The 16275-nt window shown below is 38.2% G+C and overlaps 1 long non-coding RNA gene across 1 annotated transcript; it reads left to right on the top strand.

Moving 5' to 3' along the window:
- Positions 1 to 5568: 5568 nt before the first annotated feature.
- LOC132633925 (uncharacterized) lies at positions 5569 to 8301 on the top strand. Its single transcript, XR_009579939.1, has 3 exons — positions 5569 to 6550; positions 6971 to 7016; positions 7911 to 8301. It is a non-coding gene; the product is annotated as an uncharacterized LOC132633925 (long non-coding RNA).
- The last annotated feature ends 7974 nt before the right edge of the window (positions 8302 to 16275 follow it).

Below are 16275 nucleotides of genomic sequence, written 5' to 3' on the forward strand. Positions count from 1 at the left end.
TCATGCATATTTCGTAAAATAAATAGAATAAAACAAGCCAGTCAACAGTCATGAATATCAATAAATCACAGCAAGTCAACCAAGAACAATCACAATCAAATCACCAAGATGTCAAACATCACAATCACGTAAGTCACAATAGAAATAAATTTACCACAATAACCTCACTCGTTGTACATACATGCTAGCTGATGTCTTAGCTCAGTAGCCATGACCTGCAGGGGACCCATGGTGTCCATGTACCACTCGTTCCAGAATACCCATCGGACCCGAGCACAAACCTCCGCCCCGGAACGAACCTCAGTGGTGGGACATATCAAAGTACCTGTCATTTTCGGAATGATCCTCGGACCACGAACCCATAATCTAAGTCACATTAGTGCCTTTCCAATATCAAGAATCAACTCATCATTTCATGTCACAATACCCTTGAGATGATTATATTTGCTTCTCATCACAACACATCCACTGTAGATTTAATCACACAGGAATAATGGCACAGAGCCTACATAATCAATCAATCAATCGCATTCACATAGGAATTAACCACACAATACCATGCATGAAAACTAGACATGCTTTCTCCTAAGGAGATCACCAAACATAAAATCAACTAACCAAAGTCTAACTTATGTAAACCGTAACCTACCTTGAAGTAGAGCTGGAACACGCAGGTTACTTTGGTACAGCCTTTCCTTTCCTCAAAGCCTCAATACGTTCACGGTCTAAAAATAAAAGGCTCAATGAGTCACATTGCTCAATTTAAAAACACCAAAGAAAGAATATTGTCACGACCGACTAAGGGCCATGACGGGTACCCGGAGCTGACCACCGAGCACCACTCATTCTACTACTCAACATACTCGTCCTATATTCATTCATCATTCTCATGCTTCTAATCATAGTGAAAACCATTTTCACTTTCAGACATATTTACCTTTATATACATAAGCCCTTCGGCTATCAAAATAATATATATACAATGAGGAAATAGTGAGACCATACTACCCACACATACGTATCTACGAGCCTCTACTAGAGTACTAGACATATGGACGGGACAAGACCCCGTCATGCCCAGCACATATATATATACACAAAATGATAAATCAATGGCACCTCCGGAACAATAGAGTGCTCTCAAAGTCTGCTGATAGCTCCTATGAATCTGGATCACCTCTCTGTTTACCTGTGGGCATGAAAACAGCGTCCAAAGAAAAAGGACGTCAATACGAGCATTGTACTGAGTATGTAAGGCATAAAAAATAATAATACATCAGTGAAACAAGGAGACATCCAGTGGAGAACAACTTGTAACTGACTGTCAATTATGATAGAAATAATGAATACTGACTTACTTCATAAACATCATCATATCATGTATGCATATATATGTATAAGCTGCCCAACCATATAGGTACGGTGTGATCATCATTATCCCGCGTACAGGCCTCCCGCGTCCGGGGTAACCATCTTATGCCGCCCACTAGTGGTGTCTGCCCATGCCATCTAGACATGGTGTATACGCTGCCCGCCTTAGCGGTGTCTACCCGGCCATATAGGCGCGGTGTGATATCATCATCATATACTTATCTTGAATCATGCATAGAAGCTCAAAGACAGGCTATAACTATATCGGGGTGACGTAAGGTCGTGTACCCCCGATTTCATTATGGAATATTCATAAGCATTCTGCCTCACCTTGAAGGAATTAGCATATAAGGTGAGTGTATACAATCAACAGCATCAATGAATCATAATTAGGATCATTAGCTTTAGAATCTTTAGGCTTAACTCATCATCATCACTATCATGTTCATAACATATCCCGTTTCTCTATCTCATGTGAAGCTCTTTATAATCATAGACTCATAATTTCCGGGATATAAGAAAGTCATGGGAAAAAGCTCTTCATGCCATAGGAGTCATTCCTTAGAAAGAAGGGACTAGCCTTACATACCTTTTCGTTTAGCTACTCTATCGCTTGAACGTTCTCCTCCAATGTTCTCGTTTCTACCTTCAAGAGAGTTTGTGCTAACATTAGATAATCGATAGCTTAAGTATACCTGACTAAAGCTAGAGAAAATTGTGCAGCATTTCCTTTGTTTATACAACTTTATCCATATTATATATCAACTCCCAAACGTCTATAATAATACTCACAATATCATAAGCAATAATCTTCATTCCCCTATATTATCCACATTTCCAAATTTCACTTCAAATCATCCATAATCATGGTCATAGTACACTATTACATTCACTCGCATATAATGTTTATCCCATGTTCTTAATATCATTTATAACATAATTATAATCAGAACATATCAAGAATTATGACTCATTCCAAGCTACTACTGAAAAGTGCTACTATCGTCATATATATGACCCATCTTCTACTTCCTTTCATAATCCAAGTCTTTCGACCTATCAATCCTCTAAATAACATGAAATGACCATAAGGCTTACCTTAGATAGTGTAGGAATGAACTTTGGGTGGAAACACCTCACTTGAGCAAAACCCTAGTTCCACTTCCAATGAGATTTCTTATCTTGGATGAACCCTAGTGAGTTTCTTGCACTTGATTCTCTTGTTTTGATGAAGTTGATCATTAGTTTCTCTTGAATTCTTGTGGAAGAAAGGTGGAGAGTTTTCTAGAGAGTTCTTGAGACAAGGGGAGTGAAAATGAAATGAAATAAAATGAACTTGGGTCCCCTTTTTATCAACTTAAAATCTATCCCGACTCGGTTTCACGGACACACATACGGTCCGTATAATTTATATGGGCCGTATGTGTGACCGTATGTTTGGTCCAGTGAAGGCTCCAGTTCTAGACAATTTCCGTATGTTGGACCGTATAATGCTCAACTTTCCGAAACTTGTTCTCGTCGATTCGTTTGGTCTCCAATCCTTATGGAACCTTCTTAACACTTGTTTAACACTTCATTAACAATCTAAGGGACATTATAACTCTTCTTCTAAGACATCATTAAGCCATCATTAACTTGGTACCTCGTAATCCTTTCCGATTCACAATGTATACCTCACCTTCCTTGACAACTTTCTTCTCTTACCTCGGATGTCTTTGAAATCTCAATTAGAACTATTAAATACTACTTCTTACTTATGGAAACATCATATACTTCATACCCGTAATTAGTCTATTCACTGCGCAATGACATGGAATTTTTTGAGGTGTAACATTCTTCCCCCCTTTTAGAACATTTGTCCTCGAATGTTAAGTGCTCGGGAATTCTATGAAAATTTTGCCAGAGTTTCCCCTTTAATATGGCACTACTGTGTTGTCACAACAGCCCATAATAATAATGCCTCACAGGGCCACAACATAATAGCAATAAAGTTTGGCTACACACGACCCAAATGCATAAAAAGGAAAACATACATACCTCATAATCTTGATATTTCATCTTGGATCCTTTCTGGGGGCTGAACTAGGTGCGGCTAGTTGGATTTCATACTCTCTTACGCTTCCCAAGTCATTTTTTCTCGGTTGTTATTTCTCCATAAGACTTTTAACTGAGGCTACCTCTTTGTTCCTGAGTCTCTGTACTTGCCTATCTAGTATGGCAATAGGTACCTCTTCATAAGCCAACTTTTTCGTTACTTGAACATCATCTATCAGCACGATCCTAGTAGGATCTCTGACACACTTACGGAGCATTGAGACATGGAAAATCGGATGGACTGGTTCCAGTTCTGAGGGTAAGTCCAATTCGTAAGCTACTTGACACACCTTGCGGACAATCGTGTAAGGTCTAATATATCGAGGGATTAACTTTCCCTTCTTACCAAATCTCATCACGCCTTTCATTGGTGACAGCTTCAGGAATACCCAATCATCAACTTGAAATTCTAAGTCTTGCCGACGGTTGTCCGCATAAGATTTCTGGCGACTTTGGGCTGTTAATAGTCGGTCTCGGATCACCTTGACCTTTTCCTCCGCTTGTTGAATCAATTCAGGGCCTATTAGCTGTACCTCTCTTACTTCAAACCACCCAATTAGGGATCTACACTTCCTTCCATATAGAGCTTCATACGGAGCCATCTGACTACTGGAATGATAGTTGTTGTTGTATGCAAACTCAATAAGGGGTAAGTGGTCATCCCAACTACCACCGAAATCTAGTACACATGCCCGTAGCATATCTTCCAAGGTCTGGATAGTACATTTGGCTTGCCCATCAGTTTGTGGATGAAATGTTGTGCTAAGCCTCACCTGAGTACCCAAACCTTCTTGGAAAGACTTCCAGAAGTTAGCCGTAAATTGTGCTCCTCTATCCGTGATAATAGATATCGGGACACCATGAAGTCGCACAATCAACCTTGCATAATTTTCTGCTGAATATGTAGTTTTGACTGGAAGAAAATGAGCTGCTTTCGTGAGTCTGTCCACGATTACCCATATAGAGTCATACTTGCTGCAGGAACGAGGTAACCCCACAATAAAATCCATGTTGATCACTTCCTATTTCTAGGTTGGAATCTCCATGGCTTGCAATAATCCTCCAAGCTTTTGATGCTCGACTTTCACTTGCTGATAGTTTGGACATTGGGCTACAAATTTTGCAATGTCTTTCTTCATTCCATCCCTCCAATACATTAACTTAAGATCATGGTACATCTGTGTCGCACCGGGGTGAATAGAATACCGAGAATAATGAGCTTCTTCTAGAATTTGACGACGTAATTTCGCAACATTCGAAACACATAGCCTGCCTCGGTATCTAAGAACTCCATCTATAGAAGTTTCAAATGAAGACTTCTCTTTTTCACGAAATGTGTCTCTATAGTGGCTCAACTGAGGATTTTCATATTGACGCTCTTTCATCTCCATGTCCAAGGATGAAACTGTTGGATTATTGATATCAATTCCTGCACTGCTTGAAGCAATTAGACGTACTCCAAGGCTAGCTAGCTGGTGGAGCTCACGAATTAATTCCTTCTTCTCCGGAGGAGCCTCACATAGGCTACACATTGATCTGCGGCTAAGTGCATCAGCTACTACATTTGCCTTTCCAGGGTGGTATAAAAAACTCACATCATAATCTTTCAATAATTCCAACCACCGCCTCTGCCACAGATTTAACTCCTTCTGCTTGAAGAGATATTAGAGACTCTTGTGATCCGTATAGATGTCAACATGAACTCCATACAAGTAGTGTCTCCACATCTTTAGTGCATGAATAACCGCGGCCAATTCAAGGTCATGGGTTGGGTAGTTCTTTTCATGTTTCCGCAACTGCCTCGAAGCATAGGCAATGACTTTACCGTGCTGCATCAACACACATCCTAACCCAACACCAGAAGCATTACAATAGACAACATAACCATCTGGCCCTTCTGGGAGTGTCAAAACTGGGACTGAGGTTAATCTATCCTTCAATTCTTGGAAACCACGTTCACAACCATCAATCCATTGAAACTTTGCTAATTTCTGAGTTAACTTCGTTAACGGTGCTGAGATAGATGAAATCCCTTCTACGAATCTTCTATAGTAACCCGCCAAACCCAAAAAACTACGAACTTCTGTAGGTGTTGTAGGCCTTGGCCAAGTCTTCATAGCTTCAATTTTCTGGGTATCAACTCGAATGCCATCAGCTGAAATAATATGGCCCAGAAAAGTCACAGAATTTAGCCAAAACTCGCATTTTGAGAATTTTGCATACAATTCTCGAGTTCGAAGAATTCCCAGGACAATACGTAAATGGTCTGCATGATCTGATTCTGTGCGAGAGTATACCAGAATATCATCAATGAACACTATCACGACTAGATCCAAAAGAGGCCTCAATGCATTATTCATCAAATTCATAAATACTGCTGATGTGCCGTGAATTTCGGCACATTTTATGCCTTTGTCACTAGAAGTGTTGCTTGTTTTTAAATGTTTTTACATCGTTTCTGTTATACCCCGTACATTTATACGTCGAACTATTCGCAAGAAAATCGACTCGAGTTAAAGACGGAATCACTTTCGGACACAAAATAGAAATCTTTAATTTTCAATTATAATTAAAACATAAATTGTTTATAAATTTTATTTAGTGTAAAAAAAATATTGGAGATTGGTGATTAATTAATTGTGATTAGATTTTTAAGTGGGAATTAGTTATTAATTAAAAGTAATTAAGTTAATTAATTATATCATCTAGTGGGCCCCACCTGATTTTTAAATTAAAAAAAATAATTAAAAAAAAAACAAAAAACAAAACAGAAAATGGTGAGTCACAAGGAGATGGCAACGTGTCAACTTAAAGGGAACCATATAAATGGTTGATTATTGAATCAACAAAACATTTCATTCTAAGAATAGAAAGTTTAAAAAAAGAAAGAAAGAATAAAACACCCATGGCTGCTCGGCCAGCCATGGTGATTGAAAAAAAAATGTGTGTTTTGTTGCTATTTTGATCATGATTCAAGTAAATTGCAAGTTCAAGGGGGTGATAGCAACGTTGGATATTGAATCGGGGAAGAAGAAATTGCGAAATTGGAGCAATTAAGGGCAGAAATTCGTCCGAGAAAATTAAGGTAAGATTTTCTTGTTTTATGGTGTAATTGTGTTAATAGTATTGTAATGGAATTATTAGAATTGGATTGGACGAAATTGGAATTAAGAAAATGCATGAAATCGATGTTATGCGAAATTGTGGGTTGAAATGGATTAAGGAAAGTTGTTGGGTTGTTAGAATTGGTATGGGCTGAATTGGGAGAATTTATTATATATATTGTTGTTTTTGGTATTTCTATGTTGACAGGAGGACAATTAGAAATTCGGGTTAGGCGAATATATAGGGGAAATGCTGCCCGATTTTCGTTAAGTCCCTAACTAATGGAAAACCCTAAACGAGAATACATAAGCTGAAATATAGGTTCTATAAGAAATGGGCTATATATTTGTAAACTAGAAAATATAGTTACTAACGATAGCGTTACTCTTATATTAAATAGGCTAAAAGAGCGTCGAGACGAACGGGTTACGAATAGCCGCTAACAGGTATGTAAAGCTGTCCCTTCTTTCTTTTGGCATGTCTTAGACTTAAGTGATGACTGATATGAACTTTGGGGTAATTCCATTCATAATATTTGAGTGATATTCATTATTCTTATTCACTTCTTTATATTACAATTCCCAAGTGATTGAGCCTCCCTCTTCAGTTTTCTGTACGTTGGATAATAGTCGATAAATATCCGTTCCTATTCTTAGGAACTCTATGATAACTAGTGACTGGACTTCTATAAGGTGTTTCATACTATAGTGACATATGAATATGATCCTTAAGGCTTTGTGATATACTTATGATGACGTTCAAGGGATGTTTGATATGTTTCCGAGTGACATTCAAAAGGTATTTGATACGACTATTGTCTTGATTTTCAGATGGTAATTCGTGTTGATTATTATATTGAGTCTTGAAAATGTTTTAAAATTGCATATAGTTTCCCACTACTCTGCTCGTGCCTGCCTCAATATGTCTTTCACTGAGTCCCGGGGCAGGACACGTTTTCGTGCACAGTTTCACTGCATTGTTCACCGAGTCCCTCACTAGAGGGCCGGGACACGTTATATATATATATATATATATATGATATGGTGATGTGATGATATGATGATATGATGATATGTTATGGCGGCCAGGAGGGCATGTGATGACTTTATTCACCGAATCCCTCACTAGAGGGCCGGGACACGTTATATATATGATATATGATATTGATATGCATGATTTTCATTTCATAAGGCAAGTGTATCGATGTTTTAAAAGTCATACTTGTTTCTGGTAATCTTTATTTCAGTTATGATCCTTTTACTGTATTTCATGCTTTACATACTCAGTACATATTCCGTACTGACCCCCTTTCTTCGGGGGGCTGCGTTTCATGCCCGCAGGTACAGATAGTCGATTTGGTGACCCTTCAGCATAGGACTTCTACTCAGCTGTTTTGGAGAGCTCCGTTGTTCCGGAGTCTAGAATTTTGGTTCAGATCTTATAATGTATATGTATATGTTTATCCAGGGGTACGGCGGGGCCCTGTCCCGTCATATTTTGTTTTCGCTACTCTTAAAGGTCTGTAGACATATGTGTGGGTTGTGTATGGGTTCTGTTCAGCTGTGTCTATACGATGTGCCGTGGTATGATGTTCGTCTCTAGTAGCAGCCTTGTCGGCTTGCATACGGTATTGATATGTGATGGCAGCCTTGTCGGCTTGCGTATTATTTCATGATATGATTAGTTGTGCCTCCTCAGGAGACCGTTGATCTGGAAGTATATATATATATATATGACGATGTTACGAACTTGGACTTCCTTTATAAGTTTTCGTATTGTCGTAGTTTCAGTTTGACGTTATATGTAACAGGTTGGTACACGGGTGCCCAGTTCGGGCACCAGTCACGGCTTACGGGGTTGGGTCGTGACAAAAGTGGTATCAGAGCAGTTCATCCTCGGAGTGTCTACAGACCGTGTATTAAGTAGAGTCTTGTTTATCGGTGTGTACACAACACATCTATAAACAGGAAGCTACAGGACATTTAGGATGTTACCTTTCTTTCATATCTAAGATCGTGCGATAGAGCCCAGTCATAGGAAATGAAATTCCTTATACTAACCTTTGATTTCAGCTGAAGAACGACATCGACAGAAGGAAGCGCCTGACGATATTGGAAGCTACAAAGTACACGGGTACTTAACGGTGCGAAAGAGGCAGGTTGGATAAGGTAAGAATATTGAAGTATGATTGACATGTAAAGTTGAAGAATGAAAGAGAAGATGGATAGGAAAGTATAACAGAATAGATCGTTAAAGGATCAGGTACGTCTCGAGGTAAGATATGTGAGGTAAGTCCCGACACTTTTATACTTTTTCTGGAAATTGGGAGCCCTGTGTGGCTATGACATGATATGATATATGCGTATATATGTTGGCCCGGTGAGGCATTGTTGGTATTTCCTGCGTGCAGGTTCAGGGATAGTAAGAAGTACAGAGGAAACTCTGCCCAAATTTTCCCAGGAACAGGAAAAATTGGAGAATGGGATATAAGTTCGTAATATGTCTTGAAAGTTGATACCGATAGGGAAAATTTATTATGTTGGATTGAAGCTTTAAGAGATACCCCCCACGTCATCCGTAAGGGGTACCATTCTTATTTGGAAAATTTTATTTTGAAAAAGCATATGTGAGCAGCAAAGTTTGGAATTCATTTGAACGGACCAGAATACTTTGCAACCACATTTTACCTTAGAAAAAGGCTCACGTTGAAGGGCGAAAATGTCCAACCATTAAGTTTCACTTTATTGGAAGAGTAAAAAGCATACAACAAGTAGTTTGTAAACTAAATAGTTCGTTCATGACCCAAAAAAAATAATTCTGAGGGTAAACTATGTGAACTAAGCAATAGAAGTCTCGTGGTGCTTGTCGGATTCTAGTTCTTCGTGTGTGGCTTCGGAGGACGTTTCATGGTGACATAACCTTGGAGTGGGAATGTTCTGGTGTTCGTGAGGTAAAATTTCATCATGTCCTTGAGTTTATTAGTTTTTAATCAACTAATTGAAGATAGAATTTGTGGAAGGAAAACTCAAACTTGTGAGCTGTTATGGATCATGTGTTCCACGTGTTGTTGATGAAAAGCTAGGACAATTCGGAAGGTCTTGTGATACTAAGGGGTGATTTAGAAAAAGGTGGAAAAATTCAACAAGACATTTTATTGAAGTATCGAGTGAACTGAGAAGTAGGAGATTCTGTTATAGCAAGGCAAGTATATAGAGATTGTTCGGTGATCATATGCAGTCGTTGCACCAAGGCAGATCTGATAGAGCTAGATATGACTGAATTTGATGTTATTATGGGTATGGATTGGTTAGCTTCTTGTTATAGTAACGTTGATTGTAGAGGCAAGATAGTCCGATTTTTGTTTCCAAGAGAGCCAATTATAGAGTGGATGAGAAATACAGCATCGCCGAGGGGTAAGTTTATTTCATACCTCAAGGCAAGGAAGATGGTCAGAGAAGGTTATATTGAGGTATCGACTAAGCTGATAAGCAGGGATAAGTCACGATGAGTTTATAATTAAAAGGAGTAGTAGTATGATTAAGATAAAGCACGGAGGAGGAAGAGTTATGACAAGTTATGAAGGTATTGATAAGACAGCTTGTGAGATATTAAAGGATAAGATTGATCAGAAGGGGTGAAGGGTTAAAGTACGCCTAGCCTACAGAGTGTAATTAAAATATAGTAAGCATCGTGAATAAGATTAAGAAGTGATACGTTATAGGATGGATTACGAACAAGATGTGATGTGAATACCATAAGGATTACTATAGAAATGAGTAAAGCCTAGCAAGGAAGTAACTAAAGAATATGATGTGATTAGTGCGAAATGGAAAGGCAAATGTAGAACGAATATGAAAGACTTACAAAGTCCTATAGGGGAAAGTTCAGGATAGAGATCAAATGGTAACGAAAGTGAAAACGAGCATAGGAAGAGAAGGAGTTAATAGTAGGAGGAAGATAAGAAGAAAACGAATGGGATTGCAGTGTAGTGATGCGTTATGACGTGTATAGCTTGGAAAACGAGTAATACGAGTGACAAAATTGTGAAAGACCGAACTAAGGGAAGATGAGCAACGAGACAGAATGAATGCCAGAAATGACTGGATGATAAGAACAAATAGGGATGAACAGAATATGTTTTGAAAATGAGAAAGGGGTTATGTAGAAATAGTGGTTACCGAAGGATACAGGAGTAGCATAAAATTCCTCGGGCATAAAATAAAAGATGGACATAGACTGGAGAAATGAAAGGAATACTAAAGGAAACACCCTAGACAGACGTAATTAATTGAGTGTGAGTATAGAATAAAAGGGAAATATATAGCTACGAACTTAAGGTGTAGTATGACGAGAGGGTGATAAGACAAGACCACTATTAAAATGAATTTGACATGATTTTGAGTAAGTTAGAAGTTAGCATTGGGTATACAACAAGGGTAAAAGTGCAGGAGGCATAAAGGAGTATTGCGTATATGTGACTTCACCTCGGAAGAGAGTGAAATCCTTAAAGGAACAAGGATTGTAGATTTGCGAAACAACTGATGTGTTGTGAGTTTATTAAAGGAAACAGATGACATTCGTTGGGATAAAGATAGTGTTATAAGAAAGGTTGGGACACTTATCATTAGAATATAAGTGCTACCAAATGGAGAATTTGAAATGACTATAAGCACTAGCTAATCACTAATCGGAATAAATGGAATGTGTCTTTGGACAAATTGCTACATTAATTGCATTACTCGAGTACCAACCATCAGATAAGATTATGTACTATATATTGAGAGTTCTCATCGCCTCGTGATTGTGTTAGGGTTTCACACCTGGGTAATCTAAGTTATAGACGATATAAAGGAAGACATGGATATGGTGCAGTATACCAAATGTATTGGAAAAGGAATCATAGGAATTTGAGACAGTATACCAAATGTATTGGAAAAGAATCATAGGAAGTTGGAAATGGAGGCATAGAGCGGAATATAAATAGATAATAATGTAGGTACACCCTAAAGGGGGGAAGCGGATGAGAAAAATGGAAGTGTAAGATTAAATTAACTGATACTGCAATACGTTTAATGTGCATACTTAGACTTCAAGTGAGATCCCTTGCTCAGACAAGTTAGTAAAACTTGAAAGCCAGCAATAAGCGGATAGAAGCCAAGATGGTATTTGAGACAGTGCTGAGAATTATTGGTAAAGACTTTGGATAACACGACATTAGAAGGTGGAGGCTTACAAAGATGAGGAATACGACAAGAGAATGGTGACGAGTAACTTAAAAGGATGTTATAAAGAATAGCCAGGCTGTACTGGATTAGAGGTTAAGATGTTCAGAATGGAGTTATTGGCTAATGATATTGTGACACATAAATAGCAAAGGAGAAAGGACAGGAAATCTCTCGTATAGTGGGATATGAGAAAACTAAATGGTGAATAGATGAAGGGGAAAAAGTATGGCGAAATAGACAGCAAGTGAGTGATAGTACAATAAGATATGTAGAGCAGAATAAGCCAGGAGAAGGAAAGACTATGACTAAGATTGGATGCATTTTGTACAAATTGTATAGGAATAGTTATGCAACATACGAATACTTGTATACTAAGAATGAGACCAAGTGAATACTTGATAAGAAGAGTAACAATTCAGTAACAACAATGCGGTTGCAATATTTTGGATACATCAAAGAGAGGTATAAGATGGTTTGAGACAAGATTACAGAAATATATTTAGTACTGAGGACAAAAGTCATAGTTAAGCCTTGATATCAGTTGAAAGATATAAGAGAAGGATATAGGGTCTGCATAAAGACAAGCGAGGTAACGCTAAGGCATTTAACTAGGCTGATTTGAGCACCTACACATACTTGTGTAAAGATTGCAATAGGATGCATGAAAGGAGAGTTAAGAGCAAATTTGAGCAAAGAGGCAATAAAAGAATTTGAGTCAAAAAAATAAAGACACGACACGAGATTATATGCCTAAAGTATTACCAGTTACATTAAGAGAGAAAACAAGCGGGTTATTGGTTACTGGAGGACAGTAAAGTTGTGATATGAGGGAACCCTAGCGCTAATTGATAGTCAACCCTATAGATCAAGATCAAGAAGTGAAAACAAGTAATAGTTAAAGACCTTTAAAAGAAAGTCAGAAAGTGACGCATGATGCTGAGGGTTCCGGAGTACGGACTGTCACAGCGGAGTAAAGCAGGGATATTACAGTACAAAATTTTAACCCCTGGGAAATTTCATTTTACTCGTAGAACCTGCAAAGGGTCCACAGGTTATCAGAGTCATACGACACTCTAGGGATATTAAAGTCTAATAAACCGACGAGGGACGTCTACACATTATAAAAAGCTCATTTAAAGATTGAGAGGTAAGATAAAAGAAACGATACCTTAAGGGGATAACTATAGGAGAAGCACAAGAAGGAAGTAAGATTTCAACAGAAGAGCCCGTAATACAACTGACAACGGACTGCGAAGTAAGCGGAGAGTAAAGGCAATGAGGTGGAATTATCACCTCGGAAAGCAACACAAGGAGGAGATATTACAGGAATGACTTTGTAGAGATCTGGAATGCGTTATAGTGAATTATAACGAATCGACAAATAGAAGAGGTATGTGATGGGCATACTTAAATAAGAGAACACTTGAGAAGATACTGGGAGTTCAGGACAAGTTTAACATTCGAGGACGAATGTTCTAAAGGGGGGAAGGAAGTTATACCCCGTACATTTATACGTCGAACTATTCGCAAGAAAATCGACTCGAGTTAAAGACGGAATCACTTTCGGACACAAAATAGAAATCTTTAATTTTCAATTATAATTAAAACATAAATTGTTTATAAATTTTATTTAGTGTAAAAAAAATATTGGAGATTGGGGATTAATTAATTGTGATTAGATTTTTAAGTGGGAATTAGTTATTAATTAAAAGTAATTAAGTTAATTAATTATATCATCTAGTGGGCCCCACCCGATTTTTAAATTAAAAAAAAAACAAAAAACAAAACAGCAAATGGTGAGTCACAAGGAGATGGAAACGTGTCAACTTAAAGGGAACCATATAAATGGTTGATTATTGAATCAACAAAACATTTCATTCTAAGAATAGAAAGTTGAAAAAAAAGAAACAAAGAATAAAACACCCATGGCTGCTCGGCCAGCCATGGTGATTGAAAAAACAATGTGTGTTTTGTTGCTATTTTGATCACGATTCAAGTAAATTTCAAGTTCAAGGGGGTGATAGCAACGTTGGATATTGAATCGGGGAAGAAGAAATTGCGAAATTGGAGCAATTAAGGGCAGAAATTCCTCCGAGAAAATTAAGGTAAGATTTTCTTGTTTTATGGTGTAATTGTGTTAATAGTATTGTAATGGAATTATTAGAATTGGATTGGACGAAATTGCATGAAATCGATGTTATGCGAAATTGTGGGTTGAAATGGATTAAGGAAAGTTGTTGGGTTGTTAGAATTGGTATGGGCTGAATTGGGAGAATTATTATATATATTGTTGTTTTTGGTATTTCTATGTTGACAGGAGGACAATTAGAAATTCGGGTTAGGCGAATATATAGGGGAAATGCTGCCCGATTTTCGTTAAGTCCCTAACTAATGGAAAACCCTAAGCGAGAATACATAAGCTGAAATATAGGTTCTATAAGAAATGGGTTATATATTTGTAAACTAGAAAATATAGTTACTAACGATAGCGTTACTCTTATATTAAATAGGCTAAAAGAGCGTCGAGACGAACGGGTTACGAATAGCCGCTAACAGGTATGTAAAGCTGTCCCTTCTTTCTTTTGGCATGTCTTAGACTTAAGTGATGACTGATATGAACTTTGGGGTAATTCCATTCATAAGCTTTGAGTGATATTCATTATTCTTATTCACTTCTTGATATAACAATTCCCAAGTGATTGAGCCTCCCTCTTCAGTTTTCTGTACGTTGGATAATAGTTGATAAATATCCGTTCCTATTCTTAGGAACTCTATGATAACTAGTGACTGGACTTCTATAAGGTGTTTCATACTATAGTGACATATGACTATGATCCTTAAGGCTTTGTGATATACTTATGATGACGTTCAAGGGATGTTTGATATGTTTCCGAGTGACATTCAAAAGGTATTTGATACGACTATTGTCTTGATTTTCAAATGGTAATTCGTGTTGATTATTATATTGAGTCTTGAAAATGTTTTAAAATTGCATATAGTTTCCCACTACTCTGCTCGTGCCTGCCTCAATATGTCTTTCACTGAGTCCCCGGCCAGGACACGTTTTCGTGCACAGTTTCACTGCATTGTTCACCGAGTCCCTCACTAGAGGGCCGGGACACGTTATATATATATATATATATATATATATATATATATATATATATATATATATATATGATATGGTGATGTGATGATATGATGATATGATGATATGATGATATGTTATGGCGGCCAGGAGGGCATATGATGACTTTATTCACCGAATCCCTCACTAGAGGGCCGGGACACGTTATATATATGATATATGATATTGATACGCATGATTTTCATTTCATAAGGCAAGTGTATCGATGTTTTAAAAGTCATACTTGTTTCTGGTAATCTCTATTTCAGTTATGATCCTTTTACTGTATTTCATGCTTTACATACTCAGTACATATTCCGTACTGACCCCCTTTCTTCGGGGGGCTGCGTTTCATGCCCGCAGGTACAGATAGTCGGTTTGGTGACCCTTCAGCATAGGACTTCTACTCAGCTATTTTGGAGAGCTCCGTTTTTCCGGAGTCTAGACTTTTGGTTCAGATCTTATAATGTATATGTATATGTTTATCCAGGGGTACGGCCGGGCCCTGTCCCGTCATATTTTGTTATCGATACTCTTAAAGGTCTGTAGACATATGTGTGGGTTGTGTATGGGTTCTGTTCAGCTGTGTCTATACGATGTGCCGTGGTATGATGTTCGTCTCTAGTAGCAGCCTTGTCGGCTTGCATACGGTATTGATATGTGATGGCAGCCTTGTCGGCTTGCGTATTATTTCATAATATGATTAGTTGTGCCTCCTCAGGAGACCGTTGATCTGGAAGTATATATATATATATATGACGATGTTACGAACTTGGACTTCCTTTATAAGTTTTCGTATTGTCGTAGTATCAGTTTAACGTTATATGTAACAGGTTGGTACACGGGTGCCCAGTTCGGGCACCAGTCACGGCCTACGGGGTTGGGTCGTGACAGTTTCTGATGTTATTTTGGTGTTTTGTAGGGTTGGTTGACTAAGGAACGGAAATGATAACAAATGCTGAAAAACGGACAACTTGGAGCAAAAAGGACGGTCCGTAACTCGAGTTACGGACCGTAACATGATCTATACCAAAGAGGAAGATCCAGATACGTGCCGCTGTAAAGGACGGTCCGTAACTTAGGTTATGGGCCGTAACGTGTGCCGTAAGCTGAGGGAAATTTCTAGTAAGAAGCCTAAGTCGTGTCACTGGTTACGCCCAAAAGGATGACCCGTAACTCAGGTTACGGGGCGTAACATCATGGCGTAACTCATTGGCCACTGAAGACTGAGGCCATGATCCGCTGGAAGATACGGACCGTAACCTGTGTTACGGTCCGTAACGATGCCGCGTAAGGGTGTTTTTGTCCAGAAACATGGCGCGATTTTTGGCCCTATAAATACTTAAAGTTAGG

Source organism: Lycium barbarum, chromosome 3 (genome assembly GCF_019175385.1).
Source record: "Lycium barbarum isolate Lr01 chromosome 3, ASM1917538v2, whole genome shotgun sequence".
NCBI classification, from domain to species: domain Eukaryota; kingdom Viridiplantae; phylum Streptophyta; class Magnoliopsida; order Solanales; family Solanaceae; genus Lycium; species Lycium barbarum.